General features: G+C 35.4%; 1 long non-coding RNA gene across 1 annotated transcript; it reads right to left on the bottom strand.

Moving 5' to 3' along the window:
• Window positions 1-19069: 19069 nt before the first annotated feature.
• On the bottom strand, window positions 19070-20521 carry LOC118499228. Its single transcript, XR_004901754.1, has 2 exons — window positions 20022-20521; window positions 19070-19778 (listed from the first exon to the last, which is right to left on the bottom strand). It is a non-coding gene; the product is annotated as an uncharacterized LOC118499228 (long non-coding RNA).
• Window positions 20522-20963: the final 442 nt, after the last annotated feature.

The raw sequence follows: 20963 nt of genomic DNA, 5'->3' as shown, positions 1-20963 counted from the left end.
TAGGGTGTGCAAGGTGGAGAGGGTATAAAAAGGAGAAAAAAATTGGGAAAACTATAATAGCATAATCAATAAAATATACTTAAAGAACTTTAGAAGAAATTCCTTATAGCCTCTCTAATTTACGTTAATAGTTATAAATACAATATTATGAGTAATATCGATATTTAGTATTATTTTCTCACTTTCAAATTTCTTCAGTTAAAAAGATCAAGTCAAGTTTGTCTATGTTCTTCATTCATTTCTTCAGTAAGGTTTATTTAGCATGTCGTGTCCCAGGCACTGGTTGAGTGTTGGAGGTACAGAGTTGTTATGGCACACTCCCACACTTCCAAATGGGTCCTAGCTAACAAAGAGAATAGGCATGTAAGCAAGTTATTTCAGTACAAATTACTTCACTATGAAAATCACCTCGTTGCTTTGCAATTGTTAATAAAAAGGCAGAAGTTATTAGTATTTAGTGCTGTAGATAATAAATATTTTGAACATGAGTGTATGTTGGAGGAGGTCCTCAAGAAAACATGACCACCACTTGACCCTCAAGCTGGACTTGGGCCATTGGAGGCTCCACACCCTCCTCCCCCGTCCTTGGAATATATATTCTGCCCACTTTCCCACAGTGGAAGCTATTTGCAGTGACGAAGCCTTGAAAAAACAATCTGTTGTTCAGATAGTAATGTTACTGACCCAGTTAAAGCCTCTATGTAAACTTTTAAGATTCCTATGAGCAAGTGCAGAGATCTATTCACCTTGTGGCTGCCCAAGACAATCCTCCTATTGGAGTTTTCTTGCTTGTTAAACCTGCCACTTACCAATGTGGAGTAGCTTGCCTCTTTCTTTGGTCTCCCCTTAACTTCTGCATATGCAGGCCGGTTTCAGATTTCAATCTGGAAGCTCCAGAGGTTTTGAACCAGCGGTGTGCAGAAAGAGAAGAGAAATGGAGGATTGCATCTTAAAAACTTAATAGGGGATTAAGCAATGAGACTAAACGGAACCTGTTGGGAGAAGCAGGCAGGAAACAAAAAGAAATACCTAATTTATGACATAATCATCATCTTAGTTCGCCTGAGGCAGTCCAGGTTCTCTTGTTTCATTGATGTCACTTCTGGCTCACATTCCCTTTCACTCACGAAAGTGTTCCCCCTGCCTGTGGACTCCTACAGGGCCCCAAGTCCTCTGTTACAGCTCTTATCACACATTGGTGATTACTTTTCTCACCAAAGGGACTGTAAATACTTGTGAGAAAGGCACTGCCTAATTCATTTGAAATCAAAGAATAGATATGTGATTTTACATATTACATAGCACTAGCTGCAATAAGGAAACCCTCAAATTTAGTGGCTTGTGATGATAGAAAATGACTTGTGGCTCATGCAGCCCAAATTGCTTTGGATTGTGACTCTCCTCTGAACAGCTATTTAGGGACCAAGACTTCTTTCATCTTTTTTCCCACCATCTTTCATATATGGCAAGGGACTACAGAGGGGGAAAGAAATGAGGGATACTCACAGGTTTCATTGGCCAGGGGTAAAAGTAGCACACTTTTCTGTGGCTTATAATCCATTGCATATAATGTAACATCATTGATATGCCTACAGCTACCTGAAAGTGAGTCTTGAAATGTGGTCTAGCTGCGTGCCTAGAAAGAAATATTCTCTCCTATGATGCCAATGAATATACATTTTAAGATAATTCCTCTATAGGAAATTTCATTTGTGTATACATATATGAAACAAATATCAACAAATGTGAGATTATCATCAACTACAGCAATTTAACAGCAGATATGTATATATCCCTGCACTAAAAGCCTTGTTAAGTGGTTTGCTAATTACTTTGGGAGAATGAAAAAGAGAATAAAGAGGTTAATTAAATACCTTACATAAAAACTGAAGTAAACACAAAGGAAAAGAATAATCACAATAATAATAACATTTTTAATGCTCATTCATTATAACTGTCAATTATTGTGAAATTTCTTTAGGTATATCTTTTATTATTTTTCAAATTATTTATTTGTTTATTTATTATATTTTTTCCATTACCATTTATCCCCCTTATACCCTCTCCAACTCCACCCCCACCCTGCAGTCCCTACACTGGTGTCCGTGACTTCTTTTTCTTTTGCTCAATCCCTCCACACCTAAACCCCCCACTCTAGAGCTGTTAGCCTCCTCTCTGTGAGTTCGTCTCTATTTTCCTTGTTAGTTCAGTTTGTTCACTAGATTCCACATATGAGTGAGATCATATGGTGTTTGTCTTTCTCTGACTGGCCTATTTCACTCAGCATAATGTTCTTCAGGTCCATCCATGCTGTCACAAAGGGTAACATTTTCTTCCTTTTTACAGCCAAGTAGTATCCCATTGTGTTAATGTACCATAGTTGCTTTATCCACTTATCTATTGGTGGATAATCACATAAAAGTTATTTTTCTGTTAACTTTTCCATTGAGTTGGTTAACTATCAAAGAGAATTTTATTTTTTACAAGTTAACAGGTTTGCATTAAACTCATTCAATTTTTTTTTGTCTTTAGATATTGCATGTCTTGAAACTGAATAAGAGGTATTTCTGAGTCCCATCAAGCAAGTTCAATGTTGTTCCATTCTATTAATATTGTTTTTGTTTTACTTTTTAATCTAAAAATAATGTACTTTAACAGAGATTATAGAAAATGGTAATTAACAAAAATATGAAAATTACCACCAATTTTTTTTCTTTTTTTCTTTTTGTTCAATTACAGTTGTCCCCATTTCCCTTTATTACTCTACCTTGCCTACTCCCAAAATTTTTACTATCACCTAGAGAAAGTCATGTTAGAGAATTGGAAAGTATCCTTCCAGAATTTGTCTATGAATATAATGTTAGTGGGGTTTTTTTCAGTTTAGAAAAATGAGATCATTTGCAATTTGCTTTTCCCACTCAACATTGTATCATGAAAATAATCACATATTTCTCTGCATTATTTTAACAACATCATAGTATTTCATAATATGATGCATTAAAATTCATCAAGCCATTCTCTCAATGCAACAATTGTATTACATCCAGTTATTCATTATTTCAAATAAACTGCAGTGAACATCTTTGTGGTTGGATCTTTGCCAGACAATCTTATTGGACTATGCCTAAAATGTCAAAACCATTAGTTCCCAAATTTTAGTATGCATAAATATCATCCTGGGGGCATATTCAGACTTCCAAGCCCTAATAATAGATATTCTGATTCAGCAGATCTGGAAAAGGGTCTAGGAATTGGAATTTTAGCAAGCACTGTCTGTGATTTTCATGCAGGGGGTGTGAGCATCACATTTTGAGAAATAATGGCTTAGAGATATTAGAAATGCTATCTTTTCCCTCAACTCCTTGCAAAAATGCCATTTCCAGCAATAACATGAGATACATATTACTTTAGTAGTCAGTTTTACATTTCTTTCCAAAGTAAGGCCATTTAACATCCTGCCTTGTACGTGATAGTTATTCTATTTTTGAGATATATTTGATACATATTGATCTGGATTTTTAAAAAAGCCACTTGTTATACTGTTTTTGAATAGAAATGTTAGGATGCAGACATTTACTGCTTCATCATTTTTATAATCAAGATAAAAATACTACACTTTATTTTCACTAGAGGTTGTTCTCTCAGAAAAAGTTACTTCTTGAGGTGGTTTTATCTAAAAGAGAAAGTCACAAACATTTAGTCTTTTATTAGATAACCTGGTTTACATAAAACATTTTTCCAGTTGCAATGCTATTGCTAGAGTGAGTAGCTAAGTACTTATCGAAAAATGTTGACTTTGCTCACCTACATTCAGTCTTAAGCCCTGCTAGACTCTGTTATTCTTTTTCCTGTTCGTCCTTAAGAAGGTATCTATGCCCTTACGTCATTAACTTCTCTGGAGAAATATGCGAAGTAAACTATGACCTGATAGCAATCAAAGAGTGTGGCTTCAGTCTGCCATTCTGTCCTTCAATAAATGCCCAGAAGTTCACACACAGAAGCTCACTTTCTCAATCTAAAAGTAAGCTAAGAATGTTACATGTGTTTATTTCTCTTTATTTTCTATGCTTGCCAGGTCACTAAGCATTAATTTTTCCATAGGCTATTGTGAAAATCAGAGTATTTCAGAACTGCAACCGGTCTTAATCTGTACTTTGTAAAAGCTCTTGGTTTTATGTCTAAGGAAATTAAAGTCCAGAAAAGTTAAGTGACTTAACAGCACATGAATAATTAGTGGCAGAGTCAGGCCTCAAACCTCTAGCTCCTGATTCAATTGACAAGGATTATAATTAATTTAATTAATTTTCAATGTTTGTGTATGGCTGTCTTGATCTCAGTTCTGCTATTTTTGAAAATAAAAATCTGAGGTTTATTAAGTCATGATCAGTTAGTGTGTGTTCTTTTCTTTTCTAGTAATCCATACCCTGCCAGGGACCTTGCTTATTAGAGGTAGTATAACATAGCACTTACTAGCTCCAGCTTTAACTAAAAGAGATTTTAGTTTGGATCTCAACTTCTCAGACATCAACCATCCTAGTTTGCTTGGGACTGGGTGTTTTCCCAGACACGGGACTTACAGCACTAACATCATAAAGTCCCAGGGAAGCTGGAATGGTCAGTCACCTTACTAACCATGTGCTGTGTGGCCAAGGCATGTTATTTTATAGGTCTCTGTTTCTTTATGTGTAAAATGGGAAAAGTAATAGGACCTAACTCAGGATTTCAGTAACATTTAAGTGAGATGGCATATGTAAAACACAGCACCATTTCATTAGGATTTAATCAATTTATCCATTATTATTGCTTATTTTTTTCAGTTTTATTAGGATATAATGGACATATAACAGTGTAATTTAAGGTGTATCAGCATAATGATTTGACTTATAAATGTCATGAAATGATTACCACCATAAGTTAACATTCATCATCTCATATAGATACCAAATAAAAAAAGAAAAAATATGTTTACCTTATGATGAGAACTCTTAAGATTCACTATCTTAACAACTTTTACATATACCTTACAGCAATGTTAATTATAGTTATCATGTCGTATGTTATATCCCTGATACTATTTATCCTAAAATTGGGAGTTTGACTGCCTTCATCTGATTTCCCTTTCTGCCATCCCCATTTCTGGTAACCACAAATCTGATCTCTTTCTTATGTTTTTTATTTTTTAGATTTAATACCTAAGTGAGATCATGCAGTACTTGTCTTTCTCTGTCTGACTTATTTCACCAAGCAGAATGCCCTAATGTCCACCCCTAGTGTAACAATGGCAGGATTCCCTCTCCTTTTAAGCCATTATTCTTGTTATTAATGTTGTTTTGCAAAGCCAGCAGATTCATCAAAACACAGTTTCTCAGAATCTAGGCTCTATAATACATAAATAAATACATAAACTTTGTTTTTAGCTTTGAGCTCTTTTTTTTTTTTTAACCTTCTGGGTGCCCTCCTTTATCCTATTTATCCATACAATTAGACAATAAAATCCGAGGCTAACTAGAGTCCACCACTGCATGCCCTTTCACATTTTTAAAGATATAAATCAGTAAAAAAACAAAATTTCTCACTATAAAGTAGTATGGATAAATGAACCATCAAAGATAGCACAGTGCTACAAAAAGGTAAAGGGAATTAGCCTGGATTCCAATAATAATACCTAGTATTTCATTGAGTGAAAACTCTGCCAAATATTGGTGCTTCAAATACTTCATTTTTCTGCTCCAGCCAATGAACCTGAGAAGTAAATATTAACCTCAGTGTTCAGATGTAGAACCAACCTCTGTGAGCCTAAGTTACTTGCCCAAATATAATAGTATTAAAAAGAGTGCAACAAGGTTCTAAACTAGGTCTAGATTCTGCAAAGTCTGCACTTTGGGAAAACGTCTCTGCCTTCCTGAGCTAGTTTCTTCACCTGTAAAACTCAAAAGAAAGGGAAATTGCCATTTATGATTGCTCATCACACTGCATGTAGGTAATGAGCTATGCACATTACATGCAGCATCTCATTTCATTCTTGTGGTTAAACATTGTCCCCAGACAGAAAAGTTAGGGACATTAAGAAACACTCTAAGTATACAACTAGCGAAGTGGTAATGCAAGGATTCTACAACCCAGCATATTGCCTGATAACATTGGTGACTCAATCACTCTGCGTGTATGGATATAATACACATTGCTAGAGTGACTTTCTAATCACTTAGAAATAATTATTGTTCATGTAGTAGTATTATTTTTTTAACTAGAGTAAAAATTTCTACTTTATTCTAGACTTGATTTTCCTTGGTATGTGGATAACATGGACCAAGTGTGCACAATTTAGCTGTGATTTAAATACTATTCTACTGGATCCTCAGAAAATCTTTCTGCATCATTTTTAAAAATTCCCCTCACAATGTCTTCTTGTAAATCTTTGCAAAGAATATTTGAGTAACATGTGACATATGAAGATACGTGTTACAAATATGGTCCTAAATATGAAGAAAAGATAGGACTCAGTTTTTTCCTTTCTCTTCATAGGCATGTATATGGGAATATGTCATATGTCAAAAATATATTAAAGTGAATGTTTTGCATAGAGGATAAAATTTTTTTTATTTACTCTTGATTTTATAGAATTTATACACAAAGCTTATAAAATTCTAAGAGTATTAAAGAGGTTAGTTAACAACTGAGCCACTCTAAATATACTGGTGAACAAATTTACGATTTCTAAAATAAATGTAGATGTCAGTTATTAGTTCTAACGTTTTCATCAAATATTGTTCTGTTAATACCCTCACTTTCTAGCTAACATTTTTCACATATAAGTTCCCTTAATTTCTTTCTCCAAAAATATAAAGACATCTGGTAATGATAAATAACAGCGCATTTTTGATCACAGTCCTTTCTCGCACGTTTGCCTTAGGCCTCTGAGGAAACGCTGCATTCCAGCAAGGAAGAGGAAGACCCTTTCCGCGGCATGGAACCCTATCTTGTGCGGAGACTCTCGTGCCGCAATGTTCAGCTGCCCCCTCTTGCCTTCAGACAGTTGGAACAAGCCGACTTGAAAAGTGAATCGGAGAACATTCAAAGACCTACTAGCCTCCCCTTGAAGATTCTGCCACTGATTGCTATCACTTCCGCAGACTCCACTGGGTGAGTGCCTTTGGGCGACATTTGCCCATTTTATATTTTGGATGGTGATTGCTTTCTGTGGTCTTTTGAGATTTTGTGGCTCATTGTTTGACTTGTGTAGGAGTAAAATGGAGTTTCTAGAGGTAAAGAAAAAAAGGGTGATTTTTCTCAGGTACCATCACTCTCTCTGCAGGAGTAGATGTTTTAGTTAAAATGTTTTATGAGAGTCGAAAAGTACTAGTGAATGATAAGCATTTGGGAAAGGAGATACAGGTTTATAAAATTAATATTAGTCATACGTAATTTAATTAAAAATTCTTAACAAATGAGAACTAATGAACAAATTATCAGTGTGCATACATATTTGTGATAGTAGGCAATGTTCATTGATGCAAAGCAAATTTGGAATCATGAATGGATTGTACTGTAATTAGAATCAAATGCAATATGCAATTATCTTCATGAACCTAGTAATTTGGCCTCTGACACATAGAGGTATTGCTAACCACAATACTGTTTCAGCTCCCAGCATAAGGTGGTTTTATTCAGGATTAGTATATATAGGAGAATCACACACAGTTATGTCTCCATAGTGCAACCATTGTATTTCCTGCTTTGCAGAGTATTTGTGTTTTTATTCTTATTTTTCCTGTTTACCAATAGAGTTTTTACTCGTTAATAGCAATGTCTTTGGGTAAACAACTGTGAAAGAAACTGAGGAGAGGGCGCATGTAGATTATTTGTCCTTTTGGCCAGCCACATGTTTAAAAAAAACAAAGAGGAAGTCAATAACCCATACTTGGACAGACTGAACATTTGCTAAAACTATATGAACAAAATAATTTATCATGTTGTAAATTCATTGTTTGCCAAGTTCAAGGCATGTCTAGGGAAGGTAACTTTTTGGATTTTCCTATAAGTTGTTAGAAAAGTTGTGATCAACAGAAATTTGGCTGGTAACTGTTCTTGAAGATATTGAATGTAGCTGTTATAATTGTTACAGACCAATTAAATGAACCTATGTTATTCAAAGGTATGAGGGAATTACTACTAGGTAAATAAGACAACAAATTCTTACTTCGAAGCAATGGAAGAAGTAAATGTGTTTGGGTTTGTTTTCATTTTGTCTGAACCATGTATACAAAGAAGAATGTGTATCTACTGATCAGACACATTAAATCAGGCAGGAATTTTCTTTGGTAGTTTGACCTGAACAGTCTTTGAAAAATATTGTCTCACAAAGCTGATTCCCCCTCTCTTTGGGATCAATACCACTATAGTTCATCTGTGTAAAGGGCAGGATTCACAGATACCAGCTGTGTCAGAAGTCATCAAGACCACTCGGAGTTTCCATGGTTTGCTTGGAGAGTTCCTAGGATTCAGCAACTAGTCATATTTAGGGCTGGGATTTACTACAGCAAAAGAATACAAAGCAAAATCAGGAAAGAGAAAGGCACATGGGGCAAAATCTGGAGAAAGCCAGACACCAGTTTCCAAGAATTCCTTCTTCCAGTGAAGTCAGAAAGTATGAACTTGATTTCTCTAGTAATCAATTGTGATAACACATGTTAAATGTGTTCATCAGAAAAATACCAGGGAATCCTATTGAAAAATCATTGCTTATATGAGTTATCTAAAATAGTCAAACTGCTAGAAAGAGAGTAGAATGGTGGTCGTCAGGGGCTGGAGGTAGGGGAAATGGGGAATTGATATTCAATGGGTGTATAGTTGCAATTATGCAGAATGAATAATCTCTACAGATCTGCTGTACAAAATTGTGCCTATAGTTAACAATACTATATTGTTCACTTAAGAATTTTCCAAGAGGATAGACCTCATATTAAATGTTTTAACAAAATGAAAACCAATAAAAATACAAAACAGAAAAATATATTCAGTGCCCAGAGTTGTTTTGGAGGTGATGCTCACTTAGGCACCCTCTGCCCAGCATATGCATGAGTTCCAGATTCCCAGTATTCCTACTGGGAATATGTTGTTCCAAATGTTGTTGCTTAGGATCAACAACATTTCTTGCACAGACAGTTTAGGCACAGCGAGCCACTCACATTTTAGAGAACAATGGGAATCCTCTCGAAATCCAAATTCCCAGATGCCAGATAAGGGTCAACCTTTTGAACAGACTTTTAAAAATGTAACAACCTGAGGTCTGATGTTAAATCATCTTCTCAGCAGGTTTATCTTAGAATCATTATCTTGCTTTCTACAACTTTGAGTAAGAAATTATAATTTAAAAAGTAAGCCAATTTAAGCTTGTGATAGATTCAATTAACTTTGGTATGTTAAAACATAGACGTCTAAACATAATTTCTCATACTAAACTATTGTTATATAACATGCCCTTAAAAGAAAATGATGTAGTATATTTAATACATGTGTATGTAGTTGGGCAATGTGTATAATTAAAAATCTCAAGTAAAAGCTTAGCTTACTTAATTAAATTTAAATGTGTTGCTAAAAACAAATAAATAGTCTCCATGTGCAAAGAAAATTGGAGGTTCAGAATTGCCTGTTTGATAGTACTTCTTCTTAATCAAGAATTGAAGAATCAAGTATAAGCAAAATTGTATTTACCATTTACCAATTTATTCAATATTTGGGGGGGAAAGAATTTGTGCATTAGAAGAAACAGGAGTGACTTTTCTGTACTGGGAGGCAGCCAGGAGAAACCATACACGAGAATGGCCAATCAACAACAACAAAAAAAAACCAAAACTCAGAAGGTATTAAAAGAATTGCTATTGTTTAGGAAGCAAAAGTGATTTGTAAATTGAGTATCTGAGAAACAGAAAATGTAGGAATATATTTTTCTGGAATGCCTAAGCTTTAAAACAGAAATCAAAGGTAAAACTAGGGGTATACTCTGTAGCCATTTCAGTTACCCAAGAACCTCAGATTCCTTCACAGCTATCAGAAAGAACCAGTAGGAAATTTAGAGTGTTTTAGCTAGGGTTGTCTATACCCCAGATCCCCATTGTTTAGGGTTAGTATGCCCCCAGGTCCCATTGTCAACCTACACAGAGACATTGGCGATTTTAAGTCTTTGATGGGAAAGCGAAGTTCTCATGGTCTTTGAATTTATTTTTCTGACTTTATTAACATCGTAACTTTTTGCTCTTTTTTCCGGTGCATCAGTACATCATGTACTTGCTCATTCAGTGGTTTAGAGTCTTGTGCCATCCCTTTAGGAAGCCTTGGTGTGGCCCCAATTGTAATTGGTTTCTGCGGGGAACTTGGGCTTACAAAAATGAGTGTTGTAAAAGGCAACTATTAGCTTCCTTATGAAATACTTGGGTAAAGAGACTGAATTCCAAAGGGCTTTTCTTAAATTGCCACTTTCATAATTATACTTTGAGTTTTTAGCAGGCAATATAAATGTGTTCAAATGTACATCATTTAACAATTTTCTTCGAATATGCCTAAGGCATTAGGTTGTCTGTGTTGTCAATTAGTTACCTTTAGAAACTTTAAATGATCACAAAACAGAACTGTAAGACCTGGGATGCTGAGAGCCTTCAATTCATGTACCAGTTAGTTTTCCATAAAGGGTAAGATCGCTCAGGTTTCATGGCCATTCACTGACTTTCATTGAAGTGAGAGAAACATCTATCAACAACTTTAAAAGTTAGGAACTTGGTAATGAAGTAATTTGGAATGCCAAAGCTTTCTATATTTCTCTCCTACATAGTTTTCTATACATTTATTTTTTAAAAAACTACAAGTGGAACCTAATCAACAAAACAAATAAGTGAACAAAATAGAACTAGAGATATGGAAATAAAGAACAAATTGACAGTGACTAGTGGGGAGGAGAGGAAAAGAATAACCAGGGAAAGAAGGGGAAGGGTCAAGTCAAGCAACATGTAGAAATGACCCATGGACAAAGACAACAGTGGGATGAGGATTGAAAGTGGGAGGGAGGTAGGTAGGGCAGGGAAGGGTAATGGGGGGAAAGTGGGGACAACTGTAACTGAATGACAATAAATAAATAAATAAATAAATAAATAAAAACGTTCTAGGAAGATACAATTTGCATGCAGTAAAATATGCAAATCTTAAGTATACATCTAAATATTTTTTTACATATTTAGATACCCATGTAATTAATCACCACCCAAGCTAATTTCTCTTACTAAAGATTAGTTTTGCCTCCTTTTTGACAATATATAAACAGGCTCATATATGTGTCTGGCTTCTACGTCTCAAGATGGTTTTTGATATTTATTCATGTTGGTATATGTATCAATTGTTTGCTATTTTTCATTGGAGTAGTATTTCATTGTGTGAATTTTTCATAAATTATTTGTCTGTGCTTTATTATTGATGAATACTTAAGTTATTTCTAGTTTAGAACTACTATGAATAAAGTCACTGTCCACATAGCTATACGCATCTTTATGTGGGCATATGCACTTAGTTCTCTTCACTATATCCCTAGAAGTGGAATTTCTGATGCATAGGTAAGCAAATATTTATTTTTATTACTGGCCAACAATTTTGTATGAGAGTTCCAGTTGTTATGTATCCTCACCACCCTGGACATTCTCAGTCTTTTTCATTTTAGCTACTCTAATGAATGTGCAGTGATATCTTGCTATGGATCTAATTTATATTATCTTGTGAGTAGTGATGTTATTTATCTTCTGATTATTAAACATTTGGATATCTTCTTTTATGCTATGCCTATTTAAATATTGAATATGTACCAAGTTTTTCATTTGCTTATTGATTTCTGTGGATACTTATATATTCTGGACATGATTCCTTTGTTAGTATATGCATTGTAAGGTGACTATTTCCCTCAGACCATGGTTTGCATTTTTACTTTGTTTACTTTTAATATGGTGGTAACCCCAGCCACTCTCAAGTGTGTGTCTGTGCATGTGTGTGTAAGGAGAAGTGTCAGAGTGAAAGGTCGGGGAAAGAGATAAGAGAGAGGGTAAGAGAGATGGCAATAACATCAGGTGAGAGAAAAGAGAAGGGTAGGCTGAGAGAAGGGAGAAACAGCAGAAAGAGAAGAGTGGAGTGTTTGGGGTGAAGAAGAAAATGGAAAGGGATAAATGGACACAGCTTGATAAAGGGAAAGCAGGTGACAAGAATGACAGCCTATAGGACAATTTTATTTAGAGACAAAGACAATTGATTCCTTGAATATTGAATGGTGGCAAATAGGACTACCAGCCACTAAGGGGGCTGACATGAAATGACAATAAGTTCTTAGGTCGATAACAGAGTAGTGAGTGGTTAAGTGTGGAGACTCTGGACTTTTATGGGCTGAATTTGAGTGCCGCCTCACCACTTACTAGCTGTATGACCTTGGGAAAGTACTTATCCATTCCACATTTCCAGTTACTCAAGGGCAAAAACAGGAATAATGGGAGTACCCAATTTTACCTCATGAATTTGTTGGGAAGATAAAATAGCTAGCTCTATTTTTGGCATATTATAGGAACTTCATATATAACAACCACAACTACTGTTACCACTATGCTTATAAGGGAAAATATTGCAACACATTGTGTTTGTTTTGTTGAATTTATTAGTTTCCTGATTGGAATCCTCTTCAAAGATCTTCTACTAATACCTCCTGGGGTAGAGAAGGATATTCTAGTAGATTTAGGAGTTAACCAGAAACTTACCCCTGGTTCACAAATCTAAGATTATGGACTTGTCACATTTATGTTGAGAAGTCTATATCTCACTTTGACTTGTGTTCACAGACATCCCCTGCTTTCAAGTGTTGTTCAATTATGTTTAGAATGAGAATGAAGGTCATCTTTACTCCTTAGGTCCTCCTTGCTTTACTTCTGTTAAAAGTCCTTCTTGAATTCTACCTGTTTCCCTGGTCAGAATCCTCAGGAGGAATTAGGAGCTCCTTCTTGTACCGACTCTGGCACTAGCTTACTTCCCCTGGGAACATGTATGTTCCCCCAGATGCTGTGAGAAGAGTTTAGCTTGCCACACATGTGGAAACCTCCCTGCGCACAGGTAGGAAGTTGTGGGAGCAGAAGGAGGGAAGGAGGGGAGTAGTATGAAATCTCTCTAGCTCACTATTGTACTGCATCAGCTATAATAAAATGATAGCCAAGGAACAATTGTCCCCTGGTGACATGAAGACACATCTCTGGATGGATATAGATATTCAGGGATTGGTGAGTGAAGAATACTACAAACACTTTCTCATCACTAGTGTTCTGTTACCTTTTGGGAGACATACACCGTACACATTTGTGTTACTATGCCCTATTAAAAAAAGTAAATAAAAAGAATTTAAAGGAGGAAATGGTCACTCTTAGGAAGAAAATAACTCCTAAACATAGCAGAAAGGAAACATAGCAGATTATGTTAGTCAAGTGAGACTTCGTTTTACAAGGATCTTCTAGAAACCTTTCCTTGAGTTATATACCATTCACAGAGGCGGCCCCAGATGCCAGTTAGACATTTGAGTCTCTGGTCAACCACCCATTAGCTAGCATCCTTTAATACATGCACTACATTAGAGTGAACATAAAAACAGTGATTTTCAACATTTTGTTACTAAATCAAAATCCAAACAGAAAATAAAAGAAAGAAAAACAAAACCTTCATCAAAGCACACATATCTGATCTTTCATATTTGATTTTTTACCTTAATAAAGGTTCTGAATATTTGAATATTAACAATATTCAAATATTTCATAATTGAAATATTTTAGATATAAGGATTCATGAAGCTAAAGGGTTATATTTCATAGTGTAACCATAAGACTTGTACCTTTATATTGGATATATGCTCAAGTTTGAAGAGATTTATCTGATAACTTCTTATTGAAAGGTATGTGAAAGGCCTATAACCCACTAGGCAAAGCTTTCCAAAATTGTAAATAGCACACATAATTGTGGCTGTGAAAAGTTCATTACAAATACAGTATTCTTGAGAGGGATTGGCTTTTAAAAGAATCACCGTGAAGGAATTGAGAAGCAATACTTTCAATAATCTTGAAGATACATGCTACATAAAAGAAACTGGATTCCTTTGACATTGATTTATTTAAATACAATTTATTGACATACTAATTGTCGAAAGTTCTCCACAAAAATTACACAACTTTTGTTTCTAAAGGCTTTATTTTTACTTTGAAATTTATGATTTTTGGAGTTGAAATTAGAATCCAGGAGTAATGGAATACTTTAGTATGTGTTCTCTTAACAAATGACATCTTATTTCCAGAGTGAGTAGTAATTCGTGAAGCTAATCTAAAACAAACAGCTTAACAATGCTGACTGTTTTTCCTTATATATCACAAAATCTCTGAATGTTTTATAATATCTGTCATGCCCTAAATTTACAGAACAATAATTATTAAACACCAATTTCTTTTTCAGACAACTATAGTTTACATTCCCGTAGTAGTTTCTGGCTACCCTGAATTGGGGATACCCTGAATGGGCTAATACAATACCACAATATTTTACTTTCTATCTGTATGTTAGTCAAGTAACATGTACAAGAGGATCGTTTACTTTTGTGATCAAAGGTTTCAATCTCACCAGGCACCTGTGTTCTTAAAAACAAATGAAGAGAGTGACAATTTGTATATTTACTACACCAGACATCAGGTACCTGTTTCCAAATCTTTATTACTCCAACTTGTTTAAGAGTTGGGGAGTTTATGTTTTCTAAAAGTGAGCCCTGTAAAGCATTTATTTGGCTATGAAAAAGTATCAGAGAACAAGATACCATGACAGAGTTGCAGAGGTAAAAAAAGCACTTTAATTATTTCCATTTGCAAAATCATAACTTTTCAGTTCCTCAGATGGTCGGTCCCCTCTCACAAACACTACCTTGTTTGACCGACCTTACGTAGGCCAGAATTATTCATCACTGGGGTGTTTAGAGAAAGTTATTTAAAAATCGTGTTCCTCTGTCTTGCAATAATAGTGTGCTTATGAAAATAAGGAGCTGAGAGCACTCTGACTGAATGTTTTTTATTTAACTATTATGTATTGCATAAATATATATATGTTGCTTCTAACTCAGTATTGACCAATGTGTATTACTTTGAGAAATCTGAAACACAAAATATGTGTTCAGGAGAAATTCAGGAAAGGATGAAATTATCAAACTTTTTCCCTTACAAATGAGTGCTACAGAATGGTAAAGGGATTTCTTTAAAATTAAACTATATACATAAAAGGAGGTATAGGAAAAACATATAACCACCTGTGTCAAACACATTTTCTTTTGCTTTTGCTGAAAATCCTGACTAGTTGGTTAGAATTCTTTCTAAAAATTTAGGATTTAGGTATCATTTATCATACCTATTTATCTCATTTGTTTGTAATCTTCATTCATTTGAAAGAAATTAGATGGAGCCATGCATTTTTAGACCTATTCTAAATCTGGAATTCAATCAAAATAGTGTGCCATTTAATTAGGTTGTTTTATGTCATTTATTTAACATATTTGCATTGACTTTATTTGATGGATTACCATCATTTACACTAAACTTGGTGGCTCTGAGACTGGGAAAGGTGAAACGGACCTTTGTTCACATTTCCAAATTGGTATTCCAACTTTTATTCCAACGTGATTCCTAAAAAATTGTGACCAATGCTAAATGTCATAATAAACACACACACACACCTCTTGTCATGTGGTAGCTATACATAGAAATACAAAACTTTAATACACATAAATAAATAACTTAAAATATGTAATTTACAATATACAAATAAGATCTAAAATATAAACTTTAGAATACATAACTATTATACTTCGCAATTCACTTTCTGAAATTTTCCCATTTTTTTGTCATATATTTTAGGAATGTTCTTCTTTTCCCTCCTTCATTAACTTTTTTTTTAAAATATTTTATTTATTTATTTTTTAGAGAGGGAAGGGAGGGAGATAGAGAGAGAGAGACAGACAGACAGACATCAATGTGCGGTTGCTGGGGGTTATGGCCTGCAACCCAAGAATGTACCCTGGCTGGGAATCGAACCTGGGACACTTTGGTTCCCAGCCCGCGCTCAATCCACTGAGGTACGCCAGCCAGGGCTTTCATTAACTTTTTGTATCCTAGTTAACGTGTGCCTTTGGCTTTCTTATTTCCTCAATATTATTTAATTCAGATTAACTTTATTTCTTGAAACTATGTATTTCCTCCTGTATTATAGAATCAATTTAAATTGTGTAAATATAAAGAAAACTTATAGATTGATCCAACAAATAGTGTCTCATATTCACTATATCCTGAGCTATGAGCTGAAGGTGCAGGTCTCAAGAAGACCAACATAGACTCTTCCTTTACAGAATTTAGAACCCAGTAAGGCAGACAAACAGAAACCAGGATACTACAATCCTGTCTGTTAGATATAATGTACAAGTATAACCGGGAACACATGAAGAAATGTGGGATATCATAGGAGAGCAAATTAACTAGGCTTGTGAGGAACTCACACCTGAGCTGAGACCTAAAAGAAGATGGTACTTGGCAGAGAGAACAGCAGAGACAAACTCTAGAGACAAAAGAAAGCAGGACATCTGCACTCAAAATAACTAATAACTAGACCAATAGGTCATAATGAGGGATTTTTTGTTTGTTTGTTTAACCAATATGTGAGGTTTTAGAATATTTTCCAGGATTGTGCACAATCAAGGTTCAGGCAGTAAGAAGGCAAACAGTTTAATCCCAAATTGGAAAGTAGGGGTACAATGTAAGAAAAATAGGGAAAGGGATTTGATGGTATTTGTAATAGAGTAAAAGAAGTGATGAATTGTGGGAACTTAGGTGGTTATGGAAATGAGTGAATATAAGAAGGTACAGACATAGGAAGGGCTCAAGGTCTCTAGAAGTCTCTATGGTGTCAAACAGGTAAAGTAGAATACCTGGACAAATTGAAAAAATAGGAGGTTATATTTGGAGGTAAGGATGTTTGAACCTTAATATTTAAGTGTTAGAGGTCATTTAAGGTGTGTTCAAGATGTAAGGGGTAGCCACGGAAGAAGATGAATGCAGTGGAAAAGAAGTATTTGAGAAATTGGGAGATTTGAGGGTGAGGTGACTCCTCTCCATCAACACTGAAGTCACTCAGTATGGAAGCAGGACTCAAAATGTCAAGGTACTAACAGGACATACATAGTGACCAGGAAGACTGGCAGAAACCAGTGATAGAGTAGAGGTGATTTGGCATGGTTGTCAAAGGAGAGGCCTTACAAGAGGTGGAGGAATGACGACCAGTAAGTTAATGTGAGAACCAGGAGAGCACCCACCCCCACCACCAGAAGAGGCACAGTGCACTGAGAACAAGAGAAGCCTCTTTTTAGTGCACAACAGGGAAATGATTTTCTCAGCAAAGAGCCATGTTTGAAAGATGGCGGGATGTGGGGTGACTGTTCAGTGTGCAGACTGGGGATGAATCCAAGTCTTTTGACCATGGAACAGGGTTCCAGAAGACCTAACTGAAAAAAATGTGGGACAAATGACAGTGGGGGTTCAGACAGGAGAGAGAAAGCATAGAGCAATAAGGGACTGGAAGAACACAGAGGAGAGGAATAATTTATCTCAGGAGGTTCTCTGAGATATAATTATTATAGCTGAATTCCAAAACATTTTGAAGAATTGATCTAGTTGTTCTCTCATGCAGAGATTCAGGGAGAGAGAACTGGAACCTAGTTAGTGGGTCTTTCAGAAAGGCCACAAGAGTTGTCCTGGTCCAAACAAGTAGGTCCACAATGGTATTCCTTGGTTCCTAGTACTTTCATCATCTGTTGGAAACAGGAGCATCTTCTGGTACTTGAGGAATTTTGCATCTTTCCAGCATTTCAGCTGTGTCCTATTTATTATATGTTGTGGAACACAGAGAAGGATCTGATGTTTTTATAATGTACATCATTTTCTTTAGTCAGCATAATTTTATTTTAAATATTTTTGTATTTAATTCTAGTTATTTTGCCAATTATAACTTTTCAGGTATTTTAAATTGGCATATGTGTTTTTAAAAAATTTTTTGTTATAAACAATCATTGTCTTAAATGATACTACTTTCTTAAATATTCTTAAATACCATTTTGGAGATTCAAATGTGAATCCAGTTTATCATGCTGCCAATTATAGCTGTAAAATCTAGAATGACATTGAATTTTATGTAGACAAATTCTATTTGTAGAAAACTTTCTTCAGTAATTGGGCTATTAATGTGACCATAATGAAGTAACACAGGCACATGCATATGGTTTTTTCCTTCAAATTTGATGTAGTATATTATTTGCAGACTCTATCTTAGAGCAAACTGTGTTCATGCTAATTACAACCTAAAACTTTTTGTGCCCTGGCTGGCGTAGCTCAGTGGATTGAGCTCCGGCTGGGAACCAAAGTGTCCCAGGTTCAATTCCCAGCCAGGGTACATTCCTGGGTTGCAGGCCAGAACCCCCAGCAACCGCACATTGAATCTCTCTCTCTCTCTCTCTCTCTCTCTCTCTCTCTCTGTCTCCCCCTCCCTCCCTTCCCTCTCTAAAAATAATAAATAAAATCTTTAAAAAAAAAAAACAAAAAAAATCTTTTTGCCTGGGTGAGGCCTGGGACTGAAATCTTTATATGATACCTCTGCAAACACAACTTTTTATTCTTGTCTTTTCTCTGACTTTCTGAGGGTCACTGTTTTTGTTTTGTTTTAATCTTCACTATCTCAAATAAGTATTTGTGACTAGAACTTAGCAACCTTGGAGTTTACAAATATGATATCATATTTGTAAAATACCTTAACAAAGGATATTATTATATTCTACTGAGACCCAAGCAGAGAGAGTTTCATAGGTCTTAAGAAGAAATAGAAAGTTTAGTTGATTTTTCAGAGGATTACTACAACAAATAAAGACCAGAACTTATATCTTCTTATTTTGATTTGAAATGTCTGGCATGTTTTATTCAATATCCACTAAAAAAACTGAAGTGAGGGCTATTGATTTTAGGTTTATTAAGTATTTCTACAAAACTTCCCTATAATTGAAAGACACACTTTTCAGTTGGCAAACAGTAAATGGATGATAATAAAAATTCACATTCATGGACCATTATCTAGTCATTAAGAAGATCATTATAATAGCGATATGGCAGCACAGAAGTATTGGGGACCTTTTGGGAAGAAAAGCAAAATACACAAGCATATCCGTTTTAAAGTTATAGCACTGCAAAATATATGCCTGCATGTAGCTAAGAACTAGAAAACAATATAAAAAATTTTTTTGAATAATGAGATTGTGATTATTTTTGTCTCACACCTTGATTTCTATTCATTAAAATGTCTGCTTGCCCAATCAGTAAAACTACATAAAAATTCCATTCATGATTTATTTTCAGTTTTGTTTATCCAAGTATCTATTGAGACTTTAATATATGACAGGCACCATTTTAGGTGCTGGGAGTATATTTATGAATAGATAAAAATAAAATTCATGGTATTTTGTTTCTCACATGTAATTCAGTGGAAATTTTGATATATATAAGGGAGAGGGGAATGCTTGGGCCTTGTGGAGTTCTCCTGGTCATTTTGGGTAACCATGTCTCTTTTGGCAGTTGACTCCCCCAAGAGATCACCAACAGAATCTATTGATCAAGCAAAACTAAATATCATTTCACTGAAATAAAGAACATCACCTTTAAAGCCCTAGCTGGTGCAGCTCAGTGGATTGAGTGTGGGCTGAGAACCAAAGCATCGAAGGTTCAATTCCCAGTCAGGGTACATGCCTGGGTTGCAGGCCACATCCCCTGTGGTGGCCATGTGAGAAGCAACTACACATTGATGTTTCTCTCTGTCTCTTTCTCCCTGCCTTCCCCTCTCAAATAAATAAATAAATAAATAAAATCTTACAAAATATATTTAAAAAAAAAGAACATCACATTTAAACCTAGAAATATTTCAGAAGTGCAAAGTAAAGATATTTACAATGTTGTAGCACCTGGTCTTGCTAGGTGGAAAAATGGTTAAGACCGAGCAACTTTGAATTAATGGCATCTTGAAGTGAAGGTCTTAAAGTGAGCCTTAATGAATGCACTCTTAGTCTTGACAAATAAACTATTTTAACTGGTTAAGAGCTTTACATTTCAGTAGCAAACACCTGAGTTATTTTTCCTTGGTTCCTGAATTTGTTTAGCAATAAAGCAAGCGCTTAAACTTTGACCCAGTATTGCTTAGGACTGAGCCAGAAAAGTCTGCTGGTTTTAGTTCTTACCTCCTTTGCAAGTGAGCCTGGGTGATGTGATATGAATGTTTATGTCTCCTCCAACTTCTTATGTTGAAATCCTAATCTCTAAAGAGAAAATATTAGGACAGGGAATTGTGGGAAGTGGTAGGTCAGGACAGTGAAGCCCTCATAAATAGGATTAGTGCCCTTATAATAGAGGCCCCAGAGAGCTCCCTCTCCTCTTCCACCAGGTGAGGACACAGCCAGAAACCATCCATATAGCAGGCAGTGGGCCTTTACCAGACACTGACTCTGCTGCTGCCTTGATCTTAGACTTCCCAAGATTCCAGAACTCTTAGAAATAAATTTCTGTTTCTTATCAGCCATTCAGTTTATTGTATTCTGTTATAGAAGCCTGAATGGACGAAGACACTAGATTCTATACGCATTTAGCCAGACATTGCAACAAGAGAGGTGCTCTGTATGCTCTATTCTTTCAACTTCTGTTACTGTCATTCCATTGCTTGGGAATATAACCCCAGGGATAGTCAGAGGGATGAGAACTTGTGAAAGGTAAGATTTAGAAAGTTGGTTTGGTTGGGCAGTATACAGCACTCTTCTATTTGGGAGGAATGTCAGGGTAGGTAGGAGAGATGGT

The sequence above is a fragment of the Phyllostomus discolor genome, chromosome 3 (genome assembly GCF_004126475.2).
Source record: "Phyllostomus discolor isolate MPI-MPIP mPhyDis1 chromosome 3, mPhyDis1.pri.v3, whole genome shotgun sequence".
NCBI classification, from domain to species: Eukaryota; Metazoa; Chordata; class Mammalia; order Chiroptera; family Phyllostomidae; genus Phyllostomus; species Phyllostomus discolor.
This window is presented reverse-complemented; position numbering and strand designations above follow the sequence as displayed.